The sequence below is a fragment of the Macaca mulatta genome, chromosome 20 (genome assembly GCF_049350105.2).
Source record: "Macaca mulatta isolate MMU2019108-1 chromosome 20, T2T-MMU8v2.0, whole genome shotgun sequence".
Lineage (NCBI taxonomy): Eukaryota > Metazoa > Chordata > Mammalia > Primates > Cercopithecidae > Macaca > Macaca mulatta.
The window spans coordinates 59,454,295-59,463,116 of record NC_133425.1 but is presented as its reverse complement, the minus strand read 5'-3'; the positions used below and the strand labels follow the sequence as shown (position 1 = coordinate 59,463,116).

The window sequence follows — 8,822 nt, the reverse complement described above, 5'->3', positions numbered from 1 at the left end:
CTGAGGTTGCATCCCCAAAAAAGGGGAATTAGCTGAGATTTGTCCACTGTCAACACTCGTCTCAGCAGCCCCAGGAGTCACTGTTGCAGTCTTGGAGGAGCACGTATGCAGGGAGGACCAGGGAATCCAATTCAGTAGGCATTGAAGTGAGGTCAGCAGGCTTCTTACGTGAGCATCCTATATAGCCAGGCAAGTTGAAATGCAAAGATGCCTAGTAAGTCTGTAGGGTTTTGTTTGTGTTTCTTTTGTAAATCTAGACAGAGTATTTCAATGCTGTAATGTGTCCACAACCTTGTAATGGCTCCATACTATGATTAGAGAATTCCTGGCCCAGTCAGCTCAGTCATTTGGAGACGATATTGACTTTTCATTTAATTCCACCACATAGTTAAACACAAGCCTGTGACTTTTTGGTGTACGAGAGAAAGGAGGCTCAGCATGTTTTCCTTAATGAACCATTCTCTTCAGTTCCTCATTCTAACCGTTGATGCAGATCACTGTCCCTCCCTTCTACCATCTCTTTAGGATAATAAATCTCTCTTTCTCTTTGAGAAAAGTATTAATATTTAATTGCAAAAACTCTTAAAATGTTGGGAAAATATTAAACTAAGCACTAAATAATGCCCAGGAGAGTAGGCAGCTTGATTTGTGCAGTGAAGTTTAGTTGTTCATTTGCATTTTTTTCTAATAACAGTGACCTACTAAGTGGATCTTTTTCATGTTCTTTTTCAGAAGTAAAGTTCTATTGAGTAAGAAAATAAGTAGCAAAAGGGAATGTCGGTTTACATTTCTGTTCCAAAGTGCCCTTTGAAACAGTGCTTATTTGAACACAATAAATTTGTTCCAAAAGTATTCGGGTCATGCATAATTAAATATGTAGCTTTTAGCAATTTTAGCTCTTCCAAAATATGTTGTATACTGCATAATTCGTACTTTTTACTAAGTATTACTGTTTCATCCTTCCAGATGTCTCTGTAATTTGCTATTCAAAGGTTAATTTTATGCAAGTAATGAAGGTCAAGATTTAGTGGAATTTTAAATGATAAAGTGTACGTGTTTCAACGCATACCATTGTAAAAAAGTTGGACACAAATATATTCAAGGGACGGCTCAAGATTAAAAAGGATTAGGGCCATTTTAACATACAAAATTTAATGTATTGTATTGATTATACTGAATTATTTATATCACCAAGGTTATGAGTGCAAAGAAAGAGCATAAGTTCTGGAGGTCACTCGATGTCCATGAACAGTAGATTTTTTTTCATATCCACACAAAGATTACTCCCACATTTCATCAGGAATTTTTGGTGTGTGGTGATGATTTATTTAACTTATACAAATCTCTGAATAGGATATGCAATACCAAAAAAATCTCCCTATAATAGTAATAATAATAACAACAACAATGATAATTGTGCCTACTATGTTCATGTAGTATTTCTAGTATATCCACATATTTGTCTTCCTTTGATTCTCACCAAAAATAACAGGTTTCCTTCTTATCCTAATTTTACAGATGAAAAGTCCCAGACAGAGAAAGGCTCCATAAGTAGCCTGAGGTTACATGTCTAATAAGAGGCATAGTAGGATTTTCTTTCCTCACTATTACAGACTAAAGATTGTGCTCTCTGCCCCAGATTCATATACTGAAATGCTAGCCTCCAATATAATGGTATTTGGAGGTTAGGCATTTAGGAGGAAATTAAGTCATGAGGGTAAATCCTTCATGAATCATTGATGGGATTAGTGTTCTTATAAATGAGACTCCAGAGACCCCCCCCCGACTTCTTCCATCATGTGAGGACCTAGCAAGAAGATGACAGTCTATACAACCCCAAAGCAAGCCCTTAGCAGATACTGAATCTGCTCGTGTCCTGATCTCAGACTTCTCAGTGTCCAGGACTGTGTGAAAAAAAGAAAACAAAAATGTTTGTTGTGTAAGCCATCCCCCAGTCTGTGGTACTTTTGTTCTAAGAGCCTGAGCAGATTATGACACTGACAAAGAATAACCTTAACTTTAGGACAACTCGCTGATTTGTATTTCCTTAACCCCTAAACCCAGAATAGCACTCACAATTTCTTTATTATTTTTCCTCTCCTTTACAGTCTTGATAGTCACTAGCAGCCCATAAGGGCGAGTGGAAGCACAGTAGATACTAGGAAGGAAGTGACACAATGTGAGGGACTCCAGAAAGATCATTCCATATAATATTGGTTATTTGCTACTTCAATTATTATGTTACCATAATAAAATTATTTTAAAAATTATCTCCCAAAACGAATAGAATCTTGATGTATGGTGTCACAATTAATGTTACTTTCTTGAAGTACTATGGTTAAAGGTTATTTTTTTAAAAATTTCTTTATATGGGACATCACAGAATGACACTGAGAGTTAATAAAGGAAAAAGACAAAGATGAGCCCAAGTCTGATCATATGGATTACGTTCATCTTTCTGCCACTGGCCTAATTATAAAGATCTACACCAATGTGGACTCCCATGAAATCAGGCGGTCGACGGCAGTGTAATTCATGATATTTTAAAATAAATATAATGCACAAGCACATATGTGCACATGCAAACACATGTATACACATTCTCCATATGTTCTTTGTAAAGTAGAAAATAATTCATTATTTTCAAAGTAGAAAATAATTTATTGCATGTATTTCTGATCAAATAGGAAAGATCCACAAGCTTCCTCCAACATTGGAAGCAATACTGTTTCTTTCCGAAGGCGAAAAAAATCACAACATCTGTATAATCAAAATATATTTTCACCCTGAGGGAAATATGGATTTATTATAACAGAGTTCAAATGAAATTCCCAATATCCAATTAAGGCAAACCATGCCTCATTAACTATTAACTTTCACCCATTGATTGAAAATCAAATTGATCAACGATTAGAGTGACCTGTGATTTGGAACTTCTGATCACCAGCATATCACTTGTCAAAAACATGTATATTCAGTACCCAGCCCTTTAGGGTTGCTTGGATTAAAGTTATTCAATGCAATCTGTGTTCTCTGTAGTTGCTGCTTAACATGTTTCATGTGGCTGAAACATGCATGTGTTCCATACTTTGAAAATGAGTTTATCTATCACAATTAGACATATAACAATAATTATTTGGATTTTAAATTTCTTCTTTTAAACAATTAAAACAACAAATTTTTCTTTACAATTCTAACACAAATTGAACAACATACTAGCATCCTGTCATAATTCAGAACATGATTTTTAAAAAATGTGCGAAGCTTGCTTGATCAGGAGGTAAATAGCTGAATGAGCACAACCTCTTTCTACCCTCCTTCCAGTTCTCTGCCTTTCCTCTGCCAGCCAAAAGACTCTAGAAACTCTTACATGTTTACATATATACACAAGTGGAAATGGGTCAAACAGCCAGTGACAGACAAAATTCCGGAAACAAGTTGATATGTATTTTCAGGAAGAGAACAGAAAAGAATACATTTAGGAAATGAGGAGTAGGGTAATGGAAATCAAGAGCCAACACACACTAGGTTTTTACAGAGGTGTGTGAAAATTTGGCCAAAGCAGGTAGAGATGGAAATGTGAATGGTGGTGGTAAAAAGATTAAGGACAGCATTGTCCATGAATTGGACTTGCAGAGAGGGAGAAGAATTTTTAAACCATTGGCTTTTCCCTGTAAAGGGAATTCCTTACTTGTTTTTCCTGAGGGATTACTTTGAATATTCAAACTCATTTTTAGCTTCTCTAAGATTGTCAGAAATGATGCATCAACTTGAGTTTATGAAGTTGCAAGTCAATCTTTATCTAATATTTACCTGGCTTATCATCTTTGGCCACTAGAGTCTTCAATGATATAGTCAGCTGGGATACATTAAATCTAGACATAACTTTTTAAATGTTTTTGTATCTATGCTCCTAAAAAGTATCCCAGAGGTTGTGTCTTCATTAATAAACATTATGTAGATAGAAAGGAGGAAGTATTAAGCTAAATAAAGTTAACTCCCAACAACTTTGCTTGATGTAAGGGTTCTCAGTAATTTTCATATGTCCTTGGACATTGCAAATCTCTAAAAAGCTAAGAAAATATGCCTCATTTCTCAATGATAATTATCAATTATTGCAGCACTGTGTGTGTGTGTTCATGTGCATGTACATGTGTGACACATGGCATTAACATATGAAATATAGTTGGGATTGTCTAAATCAGCAAGCACTATTTTTTTTTGTGAAAGACTCCAGTCGTATCCCAGACACTAACTATAATTGATTAATGAAATATAAGCTTGAACAGCTTATATATGTGTGCATGAACACATAAACACACATACACACAGGAACAATGCAAATACTATATCTAATACTGTTCTTGTATCAGTTTTCAACATCTAATAACTTGGTGAACTTCTTAGCATGCACCACTAATTGAAATATTTCTCCCATGGTCTGGATTACTTTCTTCGGTTCTTGCAATCAACACTATGCATCAATTTCTTGATGTGTTCCAAAGCCAATTTTGGAGGAACTGAACTTTGCTTAAACGTTTCTCTTCTTTTTTTCACCTGAATCAGTTTTTGTCTCCAAATATGGAATACTCTTAGTCTATCTTCCCATTTCAAACTTTCAGACTTAAAAAGCAAAGGTTGTGTCTATTGTTTCATTAATTTTGTTTGCTTTTGTTTGAATTTACAACAGTCTTTGCGATGGTACTCCCATCTAGTAAAAAGTGGAATATTTCTACTTTTTTTTCATCTAGAAACATCTCCCCTTTTCTGTTCTGTAAAACATAGGCTGCCGCTTTCATCTGAATGCTATAGGTTATAGTTAGTTTAACTCGAATTCAGATCATTTTAAAGGGTGGCATGTTTTTTCCAGATTTTGCCTGGAGTAACAGTAGTCTCCTGGCAAGAGAGCAGCCTGATAGAAACTACACTGGGCACTCACAGACTGCCTATCAGTGAGCATCATCTCTTTCCAGCTAATTCAGGCATTTCTTAAAACACACTTATGGGTTGACTCATTAAATATGTTCAATTAGACAATTATCAAATTTGGAGAATTCACATTTAATAGTTTCTAAAGTGGTGGTGGGTGGAAGCAGGGGTTATGATTGCAAAGCCTACATAAAATAAAGCATTAGTTTGAAGTACATTTAGGTACTTAAAATAAAATTGTGGTACAAATTAAAAGTTATCATAATTTAGGCACCAGAGATCAAATTTTAAAATTTGAAATCCAAAGAAACTAATCTCTTTTTCTCCCCCTCTTTTTTCCTCTCTCCCCCTCCCTTTTATTTTCTCTGTCCAAAGTCACATAAATTCTTATGCAGAAATCGTTATTTTATAAGGTTTTACTGTTAATTTACTCTTATTATAGAGAAAATTTGGTTATCAGATATTTGAAGTCAAGAGGAAATCCACAGATACACTTTTGAACAGAGTTAAATAAGAACTCAAAAGGCCTATTCTAAAAGAAGACATTATCTTCAGCACAGAAATTCTGAATAAAGGATTAATGCATGAATAAATGAATCACTTGGAGGAAAGTTTATATAAGGACATGGTTCGGGAAAATATCAATAAGCTTAAATATGGAATAAATTAAAAATGGAAGATTAGAGAAATTTAAGGCATATACAACCTAACAAGGAAAAACTTCAGTAGTTTAAGCAGTTTATGAATCACTGATTCTTCATTGAGAAAATAACTAATTTGTGTGTGAGAAATCTGCACCTCTGAAGTGGCCAAGTAAGCTCCTACCAAACCACCATTCCTACATTTAGAGACTATAAACTCTGAATGAAAATAGAAAAAACAACTCAAACTACTGGAGAGCTAGATATTACTGACACATTGCAGAGAGCACTGAACACCTGAAACAGGAAATAATTGGGAGGAGTTTCGTCTTTTAAATAAGATTTAGCCTGGGGACAGGTCAAAATCAGTGCTGCTTGGAGGGGCTAAAATAGAACACCAAGTATCTTTCTGTTCTGGAAAACAAAAACAAAAACAAACGAGAATAGAGTTCTGGGTAACCATAACTACCGACCTACTGACAGCGAGGGAAGGGAATCCCAGGAAAGAGCAAGCCAGAGGCAAGGAACAAATTCTGATCTCTGAAACCTGCATTTGTGAGGTAGATTCCAAACAGCACAGTTAAGGATTAAAAAACTGACCTAATATTCAAATGATGTCCAAAAGGGTTTGCAGTTCTAATCCAACCAAATTAATTGCCTATTAATACAAATAAGCAGAACAAAACACACATTTTTTGGGGGGAGGGGGGTTATAACAGTATCCAAAGTTTCTATAACACAACATTCATAAATACAACCCTACACTGATCAATTTTTCATCAAGTGATTTTTATGCAAAAATTACCTCAAAAGTAATCAAGAATTTAAATGTATGAGTTAAAAGTATATGATATTTGATATGGTTTGGCTATATCCCCACCCAAATCTCAACTTGAATTATGTCTCCCAGAATTCTCACATGTGTGGGAGGGACCCTAGGGGAGGTAATTGAATCATGGGAGCTGGTCTTTCCCATGCTATTCTCATGATAGTGAATAAGTCTCACAAGATCTGATGGGTTTATCAGGGAATTCTGCTTTGCTTCTCTCTCTTTTTCCTCTTGCTGTCATCATGTAAGAAGTGTCTTTTGCCTCCTGCCATGATTCTGAGGCCTCCCCAGCCATGTGAACTGCAAGTTCAGTTAAATCTCTCTTTCTTCCCAGTGTTGAGTATGTCTGAATCAGCAGCATGAAAATGGACCAATACAATTATTTAAATACATTAAAAAACTTTGGGAAAAAAACACCTGTTCATGAAGAAATAAGCAAAACCCTGAGCAAGTATAAGATGGAAGTGAACTTTCTTGATCTGTTACAAGGACATATACAATAACAGGTGACTGAAGTTACTTAATAGTGAAATATGCAATGCTTTTCTGGCCAAATTTTAAAAAATGCGTGCTTACTACCCCACTTCTATTCAGATTTGTATAAGTTGGTCTTAATTATTAAAAAATAAGAGAATAAACTTAATGTCCTAAAGATGTGAAAAGAAAAAGTAATATCATCTCCATTTGCAACTGACATGATTACTTGTGTAGAACATGTTAAGAAATTCACAAAATCTTATGACTCACAATGAAATGTGTCACAGTCCTAAGTTACAAGTTAATGTATATAATTATTACATTTTTGTATTCTGGCAGCAGTCAGAAAATAAGATAAAAATTAAACATTTCTACCTAAAGTATCATAAATAATTCAGAAATAAATTTATCAAATATATGAATATCTTTAGACTCAAAAAACAAAATAAGTGAAAATGAATACCAAAGTGAACAAAGAGATATACCATGGTCATGGATTGAAAAACTTAATATTGTCAATATGTCGATTAAATGCCAGCAGCCTTTTTCTTTAAATCAATTTAAAAGCTTATTTTAAAATGTATTGCAAGCACTAAGGGCATAAATTTTTTTTTTTAAAAAGAGAAGAGCAAAGTTAGAGAAATTATACAATTTCAAGATTTAATATGAAGAAAATATAATTTCAGAACCACAATATTAGCATAAGAAAAAATAAATAATTGAGATATAATAAAAATGCATCCCCCCAAATAGTCACTTTGTGTTACTATTTAAATTTTCACCAAGAGCACCAAAGTAATTCAAGGCGTAAAGATAGAGCCTTTCAACAAATCATGCTGGATGAAATAGATGTTCACAGGAAAAAAAATAAATAAATAATAGTCTTAATCTCACCCTCACATGATACATAAACTTAATTTAAAACAGAAGATAGATCTCAACATAACAGTTGCAATCATAAAGATTTTGAATAAAACATAGGCCAATGTATCCATGTTTTTGGGATACTCGAAAGTTCCTTGAAAGGACACGGAAAGTAATCACCATAAAAGAAAAAAGAAATAATTTAAGTGTCATAAAAACACTTCTGTCCATTAAAGCATAACATTGAGAACATAGGTAAGTCACAGGTTGTGAGAAATATTCACAGTCTATATTTTTGGAGAGAGACAAAGGACTGGTATTCAATCTATATAAAGAACTACAATTCCATAATAAAGACAATTGAATAACAAAAGAGCAGAGATTTGAACAGATACTTCAAAAACAGTTATGCAAATGGCCAATAGGCATATTTTAAACAGCATAATAGCATTTGTTATCAGGTAAGTACAAATTAAAATCATAATGAGATAGCACTATTTATCCACTTAAATAGGTGAAATTAAAAAGCCTGAGTTGCTACTCAAAGTCGGCAGGAATATAGTATGACTAGAACTCTCATAAATTGTTGGTGGAATATACAATGATGCAACCACTTTGCAAGACTGGAAATTTCTTTTCAATATTATGCACACATTTCTCTATGTAATAGCCATTCTTCTAGATATTCACCCAAGAGAAGGCAAAAAAAAAAAAATCATTGGCTTAGAATTATAAAAAGGTGTATAATGCTTTATGCATATTAGCCTTAAATGAAAAATTGCCCAGGTAGTCATCAATAAAAATAATTGACTAAAAAAACACATATTCATACAATAAAAAACTATCAGCAACACAAGGGAATATATTACTGATACACACAATGATATGAATAAATATTGTGGTAACTGAAAGCTGACTTACACATTAAGCACATAAAGTATGATTCTTTTTATATAAAATTCTCTATCAAATAGAAATCATGTTAGAAAAATTCAGAATGGTGGCTGTTGCTGAATCTTTAGGGCATGTGTTAAGAGAATTTTCTTGAGTGATGGTAATATTCTATAATTTGATATCCACGT

General features: G+C 33.8%; 1 long non-coding RNA gene across 1 annotated transcript in view; it reads right to left on the bottom strand.

The window, feature by feature from the left end:
- Positions 1 to 1,869: 1,869 nt before the first annotated feature.
- Positions 1,870 to 8,822, bottom strand: part of LOC144338420 (uncharacterized) — a 63,818-nt gene continuing 56,865 nt past the window's right edge. Inside the window, exon 3 of the long non-coding RNA XR_013412503.1 lies at positions 1,870 to 1,904. This is a non-coding gene — a long non-coding RNA (uncharacterized LOC144338420). The remainder of the gene's footprint in view (positions 1,905 to 8,822) is intronic.